The sequence below is a fragment of the Lampetra fluviatilis genome, chromosome 50 (assembly GCF_964198595.1).
Source record: "Lampetra fluviatilis chromosome 50, kcLamFluv1.1, whole genome shotgun sequence".
NCBI classification, from domain to species: domain Eukaryota; kingdom Metazoa; phylum Chordata; class Hyperoartia; order Petromyzontiformes; family Petromyzontidae; genus Lampetra; species Lampetra fluviatilis.
This window is the reverse complement of record NC_136324.1, coordinates 8,081,153-8,096,548: the sequence shown is the minus strand read 5'-3', so window position 1 is coordinate 8,096,548 and position 15,396 is coordinate 8,081,153. Positions and strand designations below refer to the sequence as shown.

The following is a 15,396-nucleotide window of genomic DNA, read 5'->3' as shown; positions in this document are numbered from 1 at the left end:
ACGCAACGAGGCGTGTGTGTATCTCCGTCGTTTCACGTTTGATTTTAGGACCGCTTGATTGCACTTCCGAGTGGGTTTTGTTTGGTGTCAACGTGAAGCGGGCGACGACGCTAAGTGTTGAGAAATAGCTGAACGTGGGAGGAGAGGGCCCCAGGATGTTCTTTGGCTGAAAAAGGAAAAGCAACTCAACGGTTGGCGATGCCCACCTTGAGCGATTCGCTATTTAGCCGTAACTCAAAAATGTCCAGCAAATTGCAATAAGCTCGCAGTTGTAGATACAATTTACTTAAACTCTACGCACGCTCGTTATTTTTTTTTCTATCACCATTGCTAATTCGACGACGAATTTAGATGAATGTCCGTGCGGATTGCTTGCGTGGTTTTTGTTTTGCGAAGAGTAATCATTGTTGCTCTTGTGGAGAGTAATGAGTTTGTCGTCGTCACGAACGCCGCCTACCAACGACGAATTTTATGAGTTCAGCATCGGGCGCAGTCTGGATTTGTCAGATTTGCGTCCCGTCGACAAGGCGTTGCTTTTAATTATAAAAAGTAGTTCGGTCTGCATTGCCTCTCCTACTCAAAAATGCGACACATTTGGTCGTGAACAATGCGGCCTTAAAATATATATATAACAGACAATGTTTCAGGCAGTGGCTCTTCTTCACAGGACATTGTGAGGCCACTCGTTGTGGCCTCTCATTGTGGCCTCTCTCTGTGCGCTGTGAAGAAGAACCACTGCCTGAAATGTCGCCTGCAAAATTTGTATTTTTTTCTTTTCACTTGCACCTGTACCTAGCTTCACCTGGTGCCTCTTGCCCCACACGTTTGCCGCTGCCCTTTTTAGATTCGCGTGCATTCGTGTCGCCATTCGAATACAACGTAGAGCGTTGCACCTGCACCTAACTTTTCATATTGCTCGTGCACAGTTTTTTGGGGTTTTAAATCGCGTGTGCGTTTCCGTCACGACGGTCAAACTCCTCGTCCGTTAGTCGTGCAATGCTCCTTAAGTCCCCTGTACTCGTCCTCTGCAACGTGTACGTTTTTTTGTCGCTGCTGCTGAACGAACCCGATCTCCCTCGTAAAAAAGCTGAGAAACTGACCACGGTGGGATCATCCACGTAATTTTTTTTATTTTTACAATGAATACAAAAAACTTAACTTTTAAAGCCCCGCTCCGTTATGAGCGAACGTGAGTTGTTGTTGTTGTTTGCGCTTCAGTAACCCTTGCTCTGGCGGCTCTGGATCTGCTGCGGAGGCGCGTGCGGGGTTATAAACGACAACTCGCGATGACGGAAATGGCGGTCGCGTTGTTGTTGTTGCGTTTGCCGTTTCAAAAGGAAGACTCCCGTTGTGGGGTGACCTTCCTCATGTCGGGCGGCACCTTGGCTGCCACCTATCTCTTACCTCGGCTGAGAAATCCCGTGGGGTTTTCTACCACCTGCACACATCGGAGACGTGTCAAGCGAGGCTCGCTGTGCCCCCTCTTATTTCAGTGTTGCAATTGGTTGTTGCAATTGATTGTTGCGCGTTCCTCGGTTGCCATCGTTGCTCTCCCAACGTTCTTCGTTGTTTGTTTTCCCTTTTCACCGCGGCCGTGCACCGCGCGCCGTTCTAGCGCGATGCCCCACGTTTCGCTTCGACCGGCGAGCTTCCCTCGCGGTCCGAATTGCGTCGCGTTCCCCGAAGGCGGAACCCGTCGGAAGGAACCACTGCCGTGAAATCCTCAGCGGTTGGAATCGTGCCGACCTGCCACGGTGAAAACACGACAACGACAAACAACAACAACGACAAACAACAACAACAACAAACCTCGCTCGGATAAGAGCCGCTGGAAGCTGCGCGGGCTTCTGTTGAGGCACGAGTGGCGGTAAGCGGCGGCGGCGCCGCGTGGAATTTCCTCTCCGGGATGGCTGCGAGCCGTAGCGTGCGACGATGCAGCCCCACATCGGGCAGCTCTTTTCGCAGACCTCGCTGCTTCGTGTCACGTGGTGAACGTGAACGCAACGGCGCGGCAACGGGGATGGACGGTCCCGGCCACCTACTTGATAAAACCGGAGTAACATTTTAATGTAAGCCGATCACCTTGGGCTGAAACTAAAGAAAGAAAGGAAATTGGAGGGGTTGGGGCAAGACTGCATTGTTGGTGGCGCGCAGGGGAAACAGGCGGACTGGTGGGGAGGTAGGGGAGTTGGGGGGGGGGCGGCGGGGGGGACTGCGGGGGGGGGGGAGGTTAGGGGGCGGCAGGGCAGAGGGCAGCAATGTTGGGGTCAGAGGTCACCACTCTTCAGAGATCAGGAAATCCGATGGTGGCAAGCGGTGAGTGCTGGGAGGGAGCAAGACGCCACTAAGGGCTCTGCGCCTCCCAAAGCCGGCTTAAGCCCCTCTGAGAGACAGCCCAGCAAAATATTTGACGTAGAATGAGGCACTTTCAACTTTTCGGCGGGGTTTTTGTGTGTGTGTGTTCTTCATCAAGATGCAAACGCGAGAGTGGCGGCTCGTGGTGTGAGATGGGCATGGGTTGGTGTGACGGAGGCTCGAGAGCGGAGTGTCACGACGCTGGATGTTATTGTGAATGCACGACGGGCAGAGTGCTGCTGCCGTGTTGATGTTTTTCTTTCTCTCCTGCAATTGACATGTTTAATGAACGAATTGGGTAGGAGACCGTGTAGCACCGTTATATGCAGTTTGTACTTGGTTTGTGAAATTATCACGCTAAATTGGTGCACTAAATTATCGTTCGCTCAAGGTGCCTTGTGCACGTAAACAGAAAAGATTGTGCGTCTATGATTAGGAATGGATTTTCAAATCACTTGTTAAAACAAATCAAACTGAGATTTCTTCATCAGTTTTTTTCATTTTTTGTTATTTTCTTTGAACCTATCTACGTGACTTTACCCAAAGAATATTCTAACAAGTGGCTCATTTAAGTGCCATGGTTTTCATGCCCCATATATATTTGTACATTTTATGTTTTTTTCTTTTGCACGTCGTCAAATTAGCCGTCCAGAAGTTGGGCGCACGGCGACGGCTTATTATCGCCAACTTAAGGTTTAAATTAAAAACGAGGGGGGGCAGTCCATCGCGTACTCGTGAGTCACACACACAAAGTCGGCACCAAGCAAGTCTACATAATTAATTTTTTCGCCCACCCCCCCCACCGTCACGTCCTTTTATTTTGAGAAGAATGGATGCCTCTCCCCCCCTTTGATCTCCCCTCGAGGATGATCGTGAAAGACTCCTTGACAGACACCAGTCCTTCTCCTCCCACACACGGCATAAAGTGGCACGGCTGGGGCTTTTGCGCCCCCCCCCCCCCTTTTAGGATGGTCAGTGGGACCCCCCACCACCTCCACCACCCCAGGGGGGCCCCCTATCTCCCTCGCGTCTTTACGGATGAGGCTTGGGCGAGGCGTGGCGCGACGTTCCGATAACGACCACGAGATGTTAGGCGGCTGGGGGGCAGCGGGGGGGGGGGTGGTGCCACGTGGTCTTGAAACTGAGAAACGCCGAGCAGATTTTTTTGTTGCTGGTGACAAATTCCACAGCGCTAGACCCACTAAAGGGTGGGGGGTGGGGGGATGGGGGGGAGGGGGCGAAGCGCGGCTTCTGCTTCAACAAACATCGACGGCTTTAAAGCGGGATGCGCGAGTCGGGGTGCTCGTGCCACCGGAGTGCCGCCCACGTGACCAGAGTGCCACCCACGTGACCAGGGTGCTGCCCACGTGACCAGGGTGCCGCCCACGTGACCAGAGTGCCGCCCACGTGACCAGGGTGCCGCCCGCGTGGAGCCGCGTGCTCGTGTGAATGCGCGCTGATGCGGCCAGTGTGGTGCCCACTTCTCTTTGCTGCGCTTTAACTACTACTTTGCCACTCTCTGTCGTTGTTGTTGTTGTAACTTTCTGACACACCCCTCCTGGACATCTGTGAAGAAGAGCTTTATCGCTCATCGGGATTCCTCCAGTATTAATAAAGGTTCTGACTTCTCTATGGGGCCGTCCATATATGACGTCACGCGATTTTGGACGATTTTTGACCCCCCTCCGTCGTCACTCGGCGTCACAAAAAGTCAGACCCCCCCCCTGAAATATGACGTCACAAAGCTCTGCCCCCTCCCCCCAAAAACCATATTTCCATTTTGAAAATAAAACATGCTTCAAATCGCTTTAAACTATTGTCATTGTAGTGCGTATTTAATGTGGCGCTGCACTCTGATGTTGTAGGAGAAAATATTTATTAAAAGTCTATTTAATTAAGTAGAACGTGTTGTCTATATTTATTTAAAGTTGCGCATTTTGATGTGACGTCACATTTCTCACCCCCCCCCCCCTCGTCACACATCGTCACAAATGTCTGACCCCCCCCCCCAGGTGCGTGACGTCATTTATGGACGGCCCCTATTTTGTTTACCAGGTACTTGGTAAATAAACTTTGTATAGAACATAGTTTGCAATGTGAACCGATTTGTTGTGTGATTTTTGTTGTTCGTTCAGCTTGTTCAGCTATTTTGCTGTCCAGAAATAGTTGGCATCCATGCTCTACCGCATACAGAAGTGTTGTTGTTGTTATCATGCAAACACTATTGTTCGTCGATACATAATTTAGTTGTATACCTTTTGGCATGGCGTGCAGAGTTTAGCGCACTGCACCGTGAATCGGGCGACCTGAGTTTGATTCCTGGTCGCAGCTGACATCGAGTGACATCTGAACCAATCTTTCCCTCATCCCCTTTACTTCACAAACCTGTTCTGGTCAAGGTGGTGAAGTATGGTCAAACAACCCACGTGAAAAATGTCACGTTGTTATTGTGATGTTCGACCACGTAGGGCAGCTGTATCATTATTATAGAAATCAGCTGTTTTATCTTAAGTATTTTATTGCATTTTCGTGTTTGCATATCCTGATGAAGTGTATTGTGTTTAATTCACGGCGAGCATATTAATACTCCGTCAGAATGACACGCGTAGTGTGGAAATCGTCACCTCAAAGACGCACTGCCATTTGTATATAGATTAGGGTGGGTCCTTATTTGTTTTGGTTTTAAACAACTCTTATGATTGGAATTGTTTCCGGCAATTGAATTATGCAAACACGTGGGAATCTATCCTCGCCGAAGGGTATTTAGGGGTCACTCACTGCGGTCCTCGTTTTAAATAAAAGTATTTTAGCTGCATACTGTACTCTTGTTTGCATATCCTGTGTGGTCCCTATTTTTTAAATAAGGAGCACCCCTAAGAGTAAATAATTAAATATAATTGCACGATAATAGTCATGTAGTGAACACCGCGCTGTAACAGCGTCAATGCTGTTACGGGTCTTTGTCAATCCGCTGCTGGATGAAGGCGTCCCCAGTGCCCGTTACGTAGGTCGCGAGGGTTGATTGACCATACTTCACCACGTACTGTGAACGGTGCCGGTTGGCGCATGAGGAGCCCCCAGGCATGGTGCAGATACTCGCCACCGATGCGTTGAGATTATTTAGATGCTTTGAGATTATTTTGCTGCTATAAATGTCCACGTGGTAAGCCACTCCGTTGAGCTGTCATTTGTGATGGGCAGGTCGCTTCTGAAAAAGAAGCTAATAGCTCAATGGGCTTTACCTGGTCAGATAAAAAATATATTTTTTTTATTTTATTTTTTTATCATTTTAAGAAAAAAAATTTCACCTCTCCTACACTTTGAACTCATTGCGTGTTTTTGTACTGCTTGTTGTTGTAACGTCCTGACCCCGTGCCCCTACTGGACATCTGTGAAAAAGAGCTTCATAGCTCATCGGATTCCTCCTGCAGTATATATTCGTGTGATTCTGAATCGCTGCTGTTGGCCATTGCCGAGAATCAAAGAGACCGATTCGCTGGGTTTGTGTAGCGCAGTACACCACCTCTCCCAAAATAGCAAATTATAATAATGACAACAATTGACGGTATGGCACGATGCTGAGCTCACGTTGCCAGGAACACGTGCGGATGAGTCATTCGCCTCTTAGCCATCCAATCCTCTCTTAGAGTTGTACGTGTGACTCATTACTACGCCACTCACAGGATGCAATGCATCGCTCAAAGGGCAAGCGCGGCTGGGCCAGGAACACTGTGAGAGGACAGGGATGAATCGCATAACAACATCCTGCATAGGATGGGCCTTGGGAATGTTGAGCAATACCCTGCACAGTCCATTGCGTGCACGTGTGTATCAATGTGTCTGTGTGTTGCATGGGGATCTTTGTGTTTGTCTTTGTGTGCCTGCCGAGTGGTGTTTGTGTCTGTAGGTCCCTGTGTCTGTAGGTCCCTGTGTCTGTAGGGTGGTGTAAGTGTGTTTGTAGCACGCTGCGCTTCGAGCCCGGCGACCCGAGTTCGATTCCCGCTCAAGGCCAACACCAGTGACGATTATTTAAACCGATCCTGGGCCTCCACTAGGTCGAATCTGGCTCAAATGAGTACCTGGTGCGGTGTGTAAACATCACCACTAGGGTGACAACGGCAGGTTGGGCGCGGTGCTGGCCACCCATCCCCTCGTGTGCCATGCCAGCCTTCATAGGTGCTCGCTAACAGCGCTTGGCCCTTAAGTCAATTAAGACTATACGGGGGATCTTTGTCTTTGAATGTATGTATAGTGGTGTGTGCCTGTATGTCTCTGTAGAGTGGTGTGTTTCTGTATCTCCATAGAGCGTTGTGTTGTCCGTGCGTGTGTGTGCAGAGTGGCTTGTGTGTCCATTCGGAGACTTATTAAGTTTGCTTCAATTTACAAAATTGCTAATGATTGGACACCGAAATAAAGTGCAGTCCTTTTTTGTAGACCCTTACACTGGGCAGGCCCGCTTAGCCACTGGGACGGGGCCCCAATGCAATATGCATCGATCGGTCGGTCGGTCGGTCGAGGATTGACATTTTTTTGTTGCACCCCAAACCAAGCGGAGGGAGAGCCGGCCCTGGGCCTCCTCTTTGCCTCGGAGGTTTGTCTTGTCGTTCACCGAGCGCCTTCAAGCGCCAAAGGGGGAGGCTCGGGACTTAGGCGCAGTTGCTCACAACCAGCGCGGGTGGGGGGGGGGGGGCAGGGAGGGGGGTGGCAGTGGGGGGGAGAGTAAATGAATGGGTCTCTGAGCGAGTCTATGGGTCTCTGAGTGAGTCTATGGGTCTATGTGTGAGTCTATGAGTCTCTGTGTGAGTCTGTGGGTCTCTGAGTGAGTGTATGGGTCTCTGTGTGAGTCTATGGGTCTCTATGTAAGTCTATGGGTCTCTGAGTGAGGCTATAGGTCTCTGAGTGAGTCTATGGGTCTCTGAGTGAGTCTATTGGTCTCTGTGTGAGTCTATGGGTCTCTGTGTGTGTCTATGGGTCTCTGTGTGCGTCTATGGGTCTTTGAGTGAGGCTATGGGTCTCTGTGTGAGTCGATGGGTCTCTGAGCGAGTCTATGGGTCTCTGAGTGAGTCTATGGGTCTATGTGTGAGTCTATGAGTCTCTGTGTGAGTCTGTGGGTCTCTGAGTGAGTTTATGGGTCTCTGTGTGAGTCTATGGGTCTCTGAGTGAGGCTATAGGTCTCTGAGTGAGTCTATGGGTCTCTGAGTGAATCTATTGGTCTCTGTGTGAGTCTATGGGTCTCTGAGTGAGTCTATGGGTCTCTGTGTGCGTCTATGGGTCTTTGAGTGAGGCTATGGGTCTCTGTGTGAGTCTATGGGTCTCTGTGTGAGTCGATGGGTCTCTGAGCGAGTCTATGGGTCTCTGAGCGAGTCTATGGGTCTCTGTGTGAGTCTATGAGTCTATGTGTGAGTCTGTGGGTCTCTGAGTGAGTCTATGGGTCTCTGTGTGAGTCTATGGGTCTCTATGTAAGTCTATGGGTCTCTGAGTGAGGCTATAGGTCTCTGAGTGAGTCTATGGGTCTCTGAGTGAGTCTATTGGTCTCTGTGTGAGTCTATGGGTCTCTGAGTGAGTCTATGGGTCACTGTGTGAGTCTATGGGTCTCTGCGTGAGTCTGCGAGCCTCTGCTAGTCTTCGGGTCGTTGTCTATGTGTGAGTATCTGTGCTTGTTTTACCGTAACACTCCACCTTCCCGCCGGTGCCACCGCAGCGCCGTCCACAGAATCAGAAATTTTTTTTATCCTGGTAGGAATCCGATGACCTATGAAGCTATTTTTCATAGATGTCCAGTAACGCACACGGCTCTCTCTGTTTGCGCTTGAATGGGAAATAGTGGACGACAACGATTCCTGCCTTGCGTGATGCACGAAGCGCTCGCTCGCTCTCGAAGGGAGACAGAGACACGGAGACAACGACTCGAAAGGGGCAATGAGGAACCGCAGACGAGCGGGAAGTCAGCGGCAGCAGGCACACAGTGAACCGCGTGCCAAATTCACCCCCCCCACCTCCCCCCCCCCACCAAGCTCTGCAGTCCTCTATATATCAAGGTGTTATCGGCCAATTAATGAGCCTTTCAATTTTTGAGGGGGCAACACTCGATCCCATGCGTATGGTACCTTTCAATACCTTGCCGATCTCGTCAAGAAGCGTAAACCATCACGTGAACTCCGGCCATCCTCGCAGCGGCTTTTGGCTGGTGTCCCCCCGACGTCTCGCTCCGCGCGTGCTGCTGGGAACTTCGGCCAAAAACCAAATTCCTGAATCTTTTTCCCAAAGAAGGGTGTGAGAGAGAGGCTCTCCCCAGGCCATGGAGCGAAACGTCAGACGTCACGCCAAAGCGCTGAACTATTACGAGACTATTTTTATTGTACCCAGGCAAGGCCACACAGAGCGAGCTGGTCACAAATTATCGCTCAGCGATTTTCGCTTATTATCATCGTGTGGACATTTGTTGCGGCCAAATAACTCTGAACACGTGACCACGGTCAGAGAGAGACATGCAAACTACAAATATACAGCAGCGGCCCGGGTCAGGATGGAGTCCACGACCTCCCGCATACCAGGCGAGATAGTTCAGAATCAGAATTAAAACATGTATTTATACTGGAGGAATCCGATGAGCTATGAAGCTCTTTTTCACAGATGTCCAGTAGAGGCACGGGGTAAGAAGGTTACAACAACAAACAGTACAAACACACGATATGAGTGCAAAGTACAAGAAAGGTAAACAAATCACACAAATACGCACAACTACAACAACTAAACCATCCCCATCCTACCAGGCAAAGCCCACTGGGGTATTAAATTATGTCTCAGAAGTGACCTGGCCATGACAAAATGATAGCTCGACAAAAGTGGCTTATCACGTGCAAATTTACAGCAGCAAAATGATCTCGAATAAAAGTCAATAAACTGAAAACCCTCCCTCCCTCGACCCCGCTTGTGATCAATGGGGTTTCATCGGCGCCGTTCTGGAGCCGCTGTTTGCTCCGGCAGATGGACGAGGGGCCCGAGGCGTGGCTGTAAGCGTCCGTTTACGAGTCCCGGGGCCACTAACGGTGACCAAAGCGCTCCGATCATGCTCGGTGTTAACCCTCCGCGGGTTCATGTTCGTACGGCAACGGCGACATTGGCGGGCCGTGGACGTAATAGTTGAACGTCGTTGATCAATCGTCGCTGATGCTGCGATTTACAATCTGTTGCGCGCACATATCTCACGTTGCGGTAATTCACGGGTCCTTTGTTGATCAACTCCTCGATTAAGTCTTCCCTAGACGTCAGTCAACCGGGACTGGATACATGCGAGTTCGATATCCCGCTTGCGTTAGCCACGACCGGTAATCGAATAAATCCCCGCCAGATTCAAAGCTCGGCGAGTGAATTAACCACTGCACCGCCGCTCCCCCGGTACATATCAATGAGTGTAACAATTTACTTGTTGTGACATGAGTAAACAATTATGCATGAGTGCCTTTTAACAAGGTGACAGTATTTGTCCGTGTGTATGTATGTATGCATAGTGGTGAGCGTGGGGAGCGGTAGCATGACGGTTACCTCGTTACGCCATGAACCTCGCCAACCCGCTCACGGCCAACACCCGTGGCGATTATCTGAACCGGTCCTGGGCCTTCTCTAGGTCGACTCGGCCTCAAAACGAGTACCCGGTGCGGTGTGTAAACATCTCCACTGCGGAGACGAAGGCTGCCGGGGGTGGTGCTGGCCACCACCCATCTCCCCCGTGATGCCGTTCCGGCCTTCATAGGTGCTCGCTGACAGGCACTTTGCCCCAACAGTCTGTTGAAGGCTATAGGGGCGGGGGGGGGTGGAACTTTTATGTTTGTGTGCCGGTCGTCTAGGAATTTCCCACCACGGCACAGGGCATTCCCAGAGTGGGGAAGGGAAATATGCGGAAGTACAAAACGATTTGTTTTGCGCGTTCTCTGCCCCCCTGCCTCCCCCGCCTCGCGTTGCGAGGGTTCTTCTCTCACTCGGGGCAACAAAACGCCTCGAAAACAACCTCCACGTGGACGAACGGGCAAGTCCAGAGGAGCCTTAACAACGATAACATCTTTCCTCGAGGAAAAACACGTGGGCCAAATCCTGCGTCCATACTCAGTGTTCCATAACAAAGACAAAGATCCCCCCCCGTATTATAGCAAGTGCTGTTAGCGAGCACCTATGAAGGCCGGCACGGCACACGAGGGGGTGGGTGGCCAGCATCACGCCCGTGCCGCCTTTGTCTCCCTCGCGATGTTTACACACCGCACCGGGCACTCATTTGAGGCTGAGTCAACCTTAGGCGGAGGACCATGACCGGTACAGATAATCGTCACCGGTGCTGGTGGCCGTGAGCTGGAATCGAACTCGGGTCACGGGGTTTCGTGGCGCACCGCCTGGCCCGCCACTCTGCCGTGCGAGCTGTGTGTGCAGTGTTCTGTTTCCACAGCTCTCACAGACATCTCGATGACACCCGGGCCTTAGAATGCGCCCGTTTAAAGGTGACGTTTCTTGACATGGCTCTTCGTAGTTTGCGCGCGTGTGAAAAGGGGGGCATTGCCCCCGAAACGTCGCCTGTGATACGTCCTCCCCATTTAAAGCCACGGTGTTTATTGAAGAGTTGATTGATTTTCTTTTGTCGGTTGGGCTTGCGCACCCCTGCCAATGTAGGATCACCAAAGTAGTTTGTTGCGTATATACACACACACAAAGTACACGCTACGTGCGCTCACTCTGTCTATACGCAGCATAGACTGCTTGGTTGTGTCCTTCGTTTCTGACTATAAAACTATGAACTATGCTTAATTTTGTCAGGTAAGGACCACTGAGATATGTCGCTATTTTTTAGAAGCGGCCTGGCCAACAAATGAAAGCTCAGCGAAGTGGCTTATCGTGTGGAGATTTATTGCAGCCAAATACTCTAAATGTGGAGGAAAACCGGAGAACCCCGAGAAAAATTCGAACGACTATGGGGAGAGACACGCAAACTCCATCATGATCGAACCCCACGACCTTCTGTATACCAAGCGAACTAGTTAACATCTTGACACCATGGTGCCCGATGATGAGCCCATGGGCTTTGCTCACTATCGTGTTAAACACGAGCATGGTTTTGAGGACACACGAACCCTGGACTGGTTTCCAACCCCTTGTGGGTCTCCATCGTGCGAGAGGGAGAGCGATTGTTAAATTGAGCGCCGCGCGTTCGTCAGACGATCCTGGGGAGGGCAGCGCAGCATCCCCCGCGTGGATTCTCTATCATCGTACAGAAAGGCATGATTTGATCAAAAAAAAGACACGCGCTCTTCCGTTTGTGGCCAAATCCTAGCCGTGCTGTAAAGCGAGCACCTTGTTTTGAACAGCTTTCCCCGTTTCGAGATGTCTGCAAGGGATGGGGCGAGCGGTTCGGCGTTTAATTTTATTTAGAAAGGCTTAGTAGCGCCGTTGTTTGTAAAGACATTGCTACTCGCCGGAGAGAGACGTAGCGACACGTCCGCACTCGACGATAGCCGGCGCCAAAACTGTGCCGCACGCCCATCCCGCATGGCATGGTACCGATAAAGTTATTCTATTTCAGCTGCGAAGACGTGCGTGTACGGGCGTGTACGTCACCGGAACGGGAATAGGTTAAGGCCCTGGTGCGGCACGTGGGGGGTTGGTGTGACCAGCAAAACCGTTCACACCCAAGTCGCCTTTGTCTCTCCAGCGCCGATGTCCACGTAACACCCCCGGTGATCATTGACGGTCTCGCTTGGCCGAGTGGCACCGTCAACTTTTTCCGCCTTCACACGTCTCTCTCCGCCGCGTAGAAATACGGTGAACACCACCCCCGGTTTACGTTGGGGGGTTGGCGGGGGTCGCGGATGCGTTCCTGAAAGGTTGTGACGACGGATATCGAAGCGACTGCCGACGTTTCATCGGCAAGAGTCAGACTCGCTTAAGGAAATGCCGGTGAACTTCCAAGGCGTTGATGGGCATTGATGTGGGTCCTCTTTGGACGCAAAAAAACTCAACACATTCGTCAGTAACGCCGTGGCCTTTACAGGAAGAAAAATTATATAGGCAGCGTTTTAGGTAATGGCCTTGTTAAGAGCACATGACTGTGATACATAACAACAAATAATTCGCGTGGTCATAGAGAATATAAGCGACAGAATAAATGAGTGGACAATACGTACGCCTCGTTTCACATATCGCCAATCTAATATATCTTTGTGTGTGCGGTAATACCCAGGTTTACGTCGGGGGATGTGTTCCTTAAAGGTGCGACGACGAACATCGGAACGACGTCAACCGAAGCGGTGTTAACAGGGTGGTCGTAGCGGGTGCTGGAGGCGACGGCTGCGAGGCGACGGATAGCGACGGAGGACGGACGACGACGATGCTGTTGGCGACGTGAGAGAGTGACGCAAATCGTAATGATAAAGTGACGGCGTATCTGCGGAATGACGCGAAAGTCCGAGACGTAAAATCGGGTTGTATTCCTCCATCGCTGTTTATCGAAGCCATCGACTTCTGGACCGGCGCTTAACCGGGAAGCGTTGTTGTTTAAGCTGCGGCCAAACTCTGGACCGGTTGAAACCGGTTCCATCAAGCAAGCTTCTTGTTGTTCCACGGCGAATGCCTTGCACGGCTCATGCCGCTCCGCTCCGTGCTCCATCTCGCGGTGTGCTCCGTGCCGTGTTTTAGCGCCCACCTTGCACCGAAGAAAAGTGCCAAAGGGAATTATTTGTGATGTCCGGGTGGAGGCACGTGACGGACACCTATGGGTAAGATCGCCGTGTTTTTTACACGGACCGAACCCCTACATATTTCGCAATCGACCTAAGACGGTGTCGTGCAATAAAGTTCAACACAATACTGGCACCAATCAATCCCTGCCACCCAAACACAGATGCCAATTCCCGGACTACCCAGTGGTGATGTTTACAAACCGCACGAGGCACTCATTTGAGGCTGAATCGACATGGAGGGAAGGTCCAGAACCGTTTCGCATAATCGTCACCGGTGTTGGCCTCGAGCAGGAATCGAACTCGGGCCGTCGGGTTTCGTTGCGCAGCTTCGGTTAAACCGCTGCACTACCGCTCCCCACCACGCACACGCGCACACACACACACACACACGCGCGCGTGCACGAACGCACGCTGCAACAAGAGGTACCGTTTGTTATTCCCGATGGCAAACATACTTTGTGTTAGGGAAAGGTCAAGCTTCCGCATTTCTGACCCTTTGGCCCCCCGTGCCCATTACAACAACCTGTTTCCCACACAGCTCTGCCGACGACGCCCGCGCGTCCCGTCCGCGATCGTCGCGCCTAACGGCCGACGATCGACCGACTGACCGGCCGATTGCGACCTGCCCCGGTCCCCGGAGGACACAAACGTGGCCTCGCGCCTTGGGGCCCGCGCCAACGTCCAGCGCGCACGTGGCCCCGGGACGGACGCGCTTGCCCCCGACAATCATCCATTGGAGGAGGGGACGGGGGAGTCGGATGCGTTGTCGGCTGCTGTCGCCGCTGGTGACTTCGGCCGGAGTGACGGTGGATTTAGAAGGGGGCGGGGGGGGTCACACTCAGCCCATCGTTCCTCGTGGGTTGATAAAAACGAAGTTACCGTCTTGTGGGAGGGCGCAACGCGAGTAGGCCCGTCAATGGGGATGTGGAATTTGTTTCGGCGCCTCTCGTCCGCAAGCGTTAGACAAAAGTGGATGGTGACGCGGTCTGGCGGTAGCGCGGTTCTAATCTGCGTGGCCGCCCTGGTTAATTCCGCAGGTGTAAAATAACCGTTAATAATCATAATAAATACCACGCGCCTTGGTATTGTTTTTTATCGCTTCACACTGGACGTTAAGAGATTGCCTGATTATTGCCCCATCACCCCCCCCCCCACCTCTTACTGAGAGACTAATGTCCCAGGTCACAAATGAGATTCATCGTGGTCTCTTGAGTTCTCGTCACCAGGCTAAGCCAAACTAGCTTGACGCTGGGTGCTCGAATGGTGCGCGGCAGACACTTTTGGCCTGAGTTTGTGCTCCGAGCAGGTACCGTGTTAATCGGCGTGCGACGCTCTCGCACCTCAGTGACCGCTTTACTTCTTTGCGACGGCCAGCTCGCTCGCACATTCTCGATCGTTATTCGCTCCGGATATTTGTCCCAAGTCGCTTGTCGTCGCCGTCGTTGTCCCTTCCCCCCCCCCCCCACCGCAGTTGCTAGGCGGGAGCGATTGTTGACGAATGCGAAACCAAATTTTTTTTTAGGAGAGAAATCGAACGGTTGGCTGGCTTGCAGCTGAGGATCGATATCCCGTACTTGGTATATATTTTTTCGATTTCGCGGCATCGCCGCTCGCCAACGGCCGCTCTCCGTCGGCCGAGCTTTGCTGTGGGTGGTTTAGTTTTTTTGTCCCGTGTAGGTGATGGCGGTGGGGGGCCCCGCTTCTTACGCAGCAGCTTCTGCAGCAGCTTCTGGGTCTTTTTTGCGTTTTAAATTGCTTATTGACGAATGCGAAACCGACATTTTTGCAAAAAAAATAATCGAACGGTTGACTGGCTGCAGCTGAGGGTCGATATCCCGTACTCGATTTATTTTGTTTTCTAGAATCGATTTCACGGCATCGTCGCTCACGAGCGGCCAGCGGTGGCGGCCGCTCTCCCGAGTTGTGTTGTGGCGGGTTTTTTTTGTGCTGTGAAGGTGGCGTTGGGGCCCCGCTTCTTATGCAGCAGCAGCAGCGGCAGCAGCAGCAGCAGCTGCCTCTTTTTTTACGTTTTAAATTGCCTCGGCCCCGGCCGTAATTGCCTTAATTCCGCGCGACGCGTAATAGCGGAGTAATGAAGCTGCGCTCGCGATCCCTTGCCGAGGGAGAGGTTAATGCAGAGGTCCCATCCCACAGCCCTGGCCCTGCCGCTGATCCCCATTGTTGAGGCCTGACAGGCCCCCGTCGGAATTGCCCGGCTGATTAAAGAAAATGTTGGCTTATCTTTGTTCTTCCACGGCCCCGAGTACTTCAAAAGGAAGGGGGGGGGGTGGATCTGGAAGGGGGGGGGGGAATCTGGAAG

At 51.8% G+C, this 15,396-nt stretch overlaps 1 protein-coding gene across 1 annotated transcript in view; it reads left to right on the top strand.

Moving 5' to 3' along the window:
• The window catches only part of LIN28B (lin-28 RNA binding posttranscriptional regulator B), a 90,408-nt gene that overhangs the window by 29,059 nt on the left and 45,953 nt on the right, over nucleotides 1-15,396 (top strand). The window lies entirely within an intron of this gene.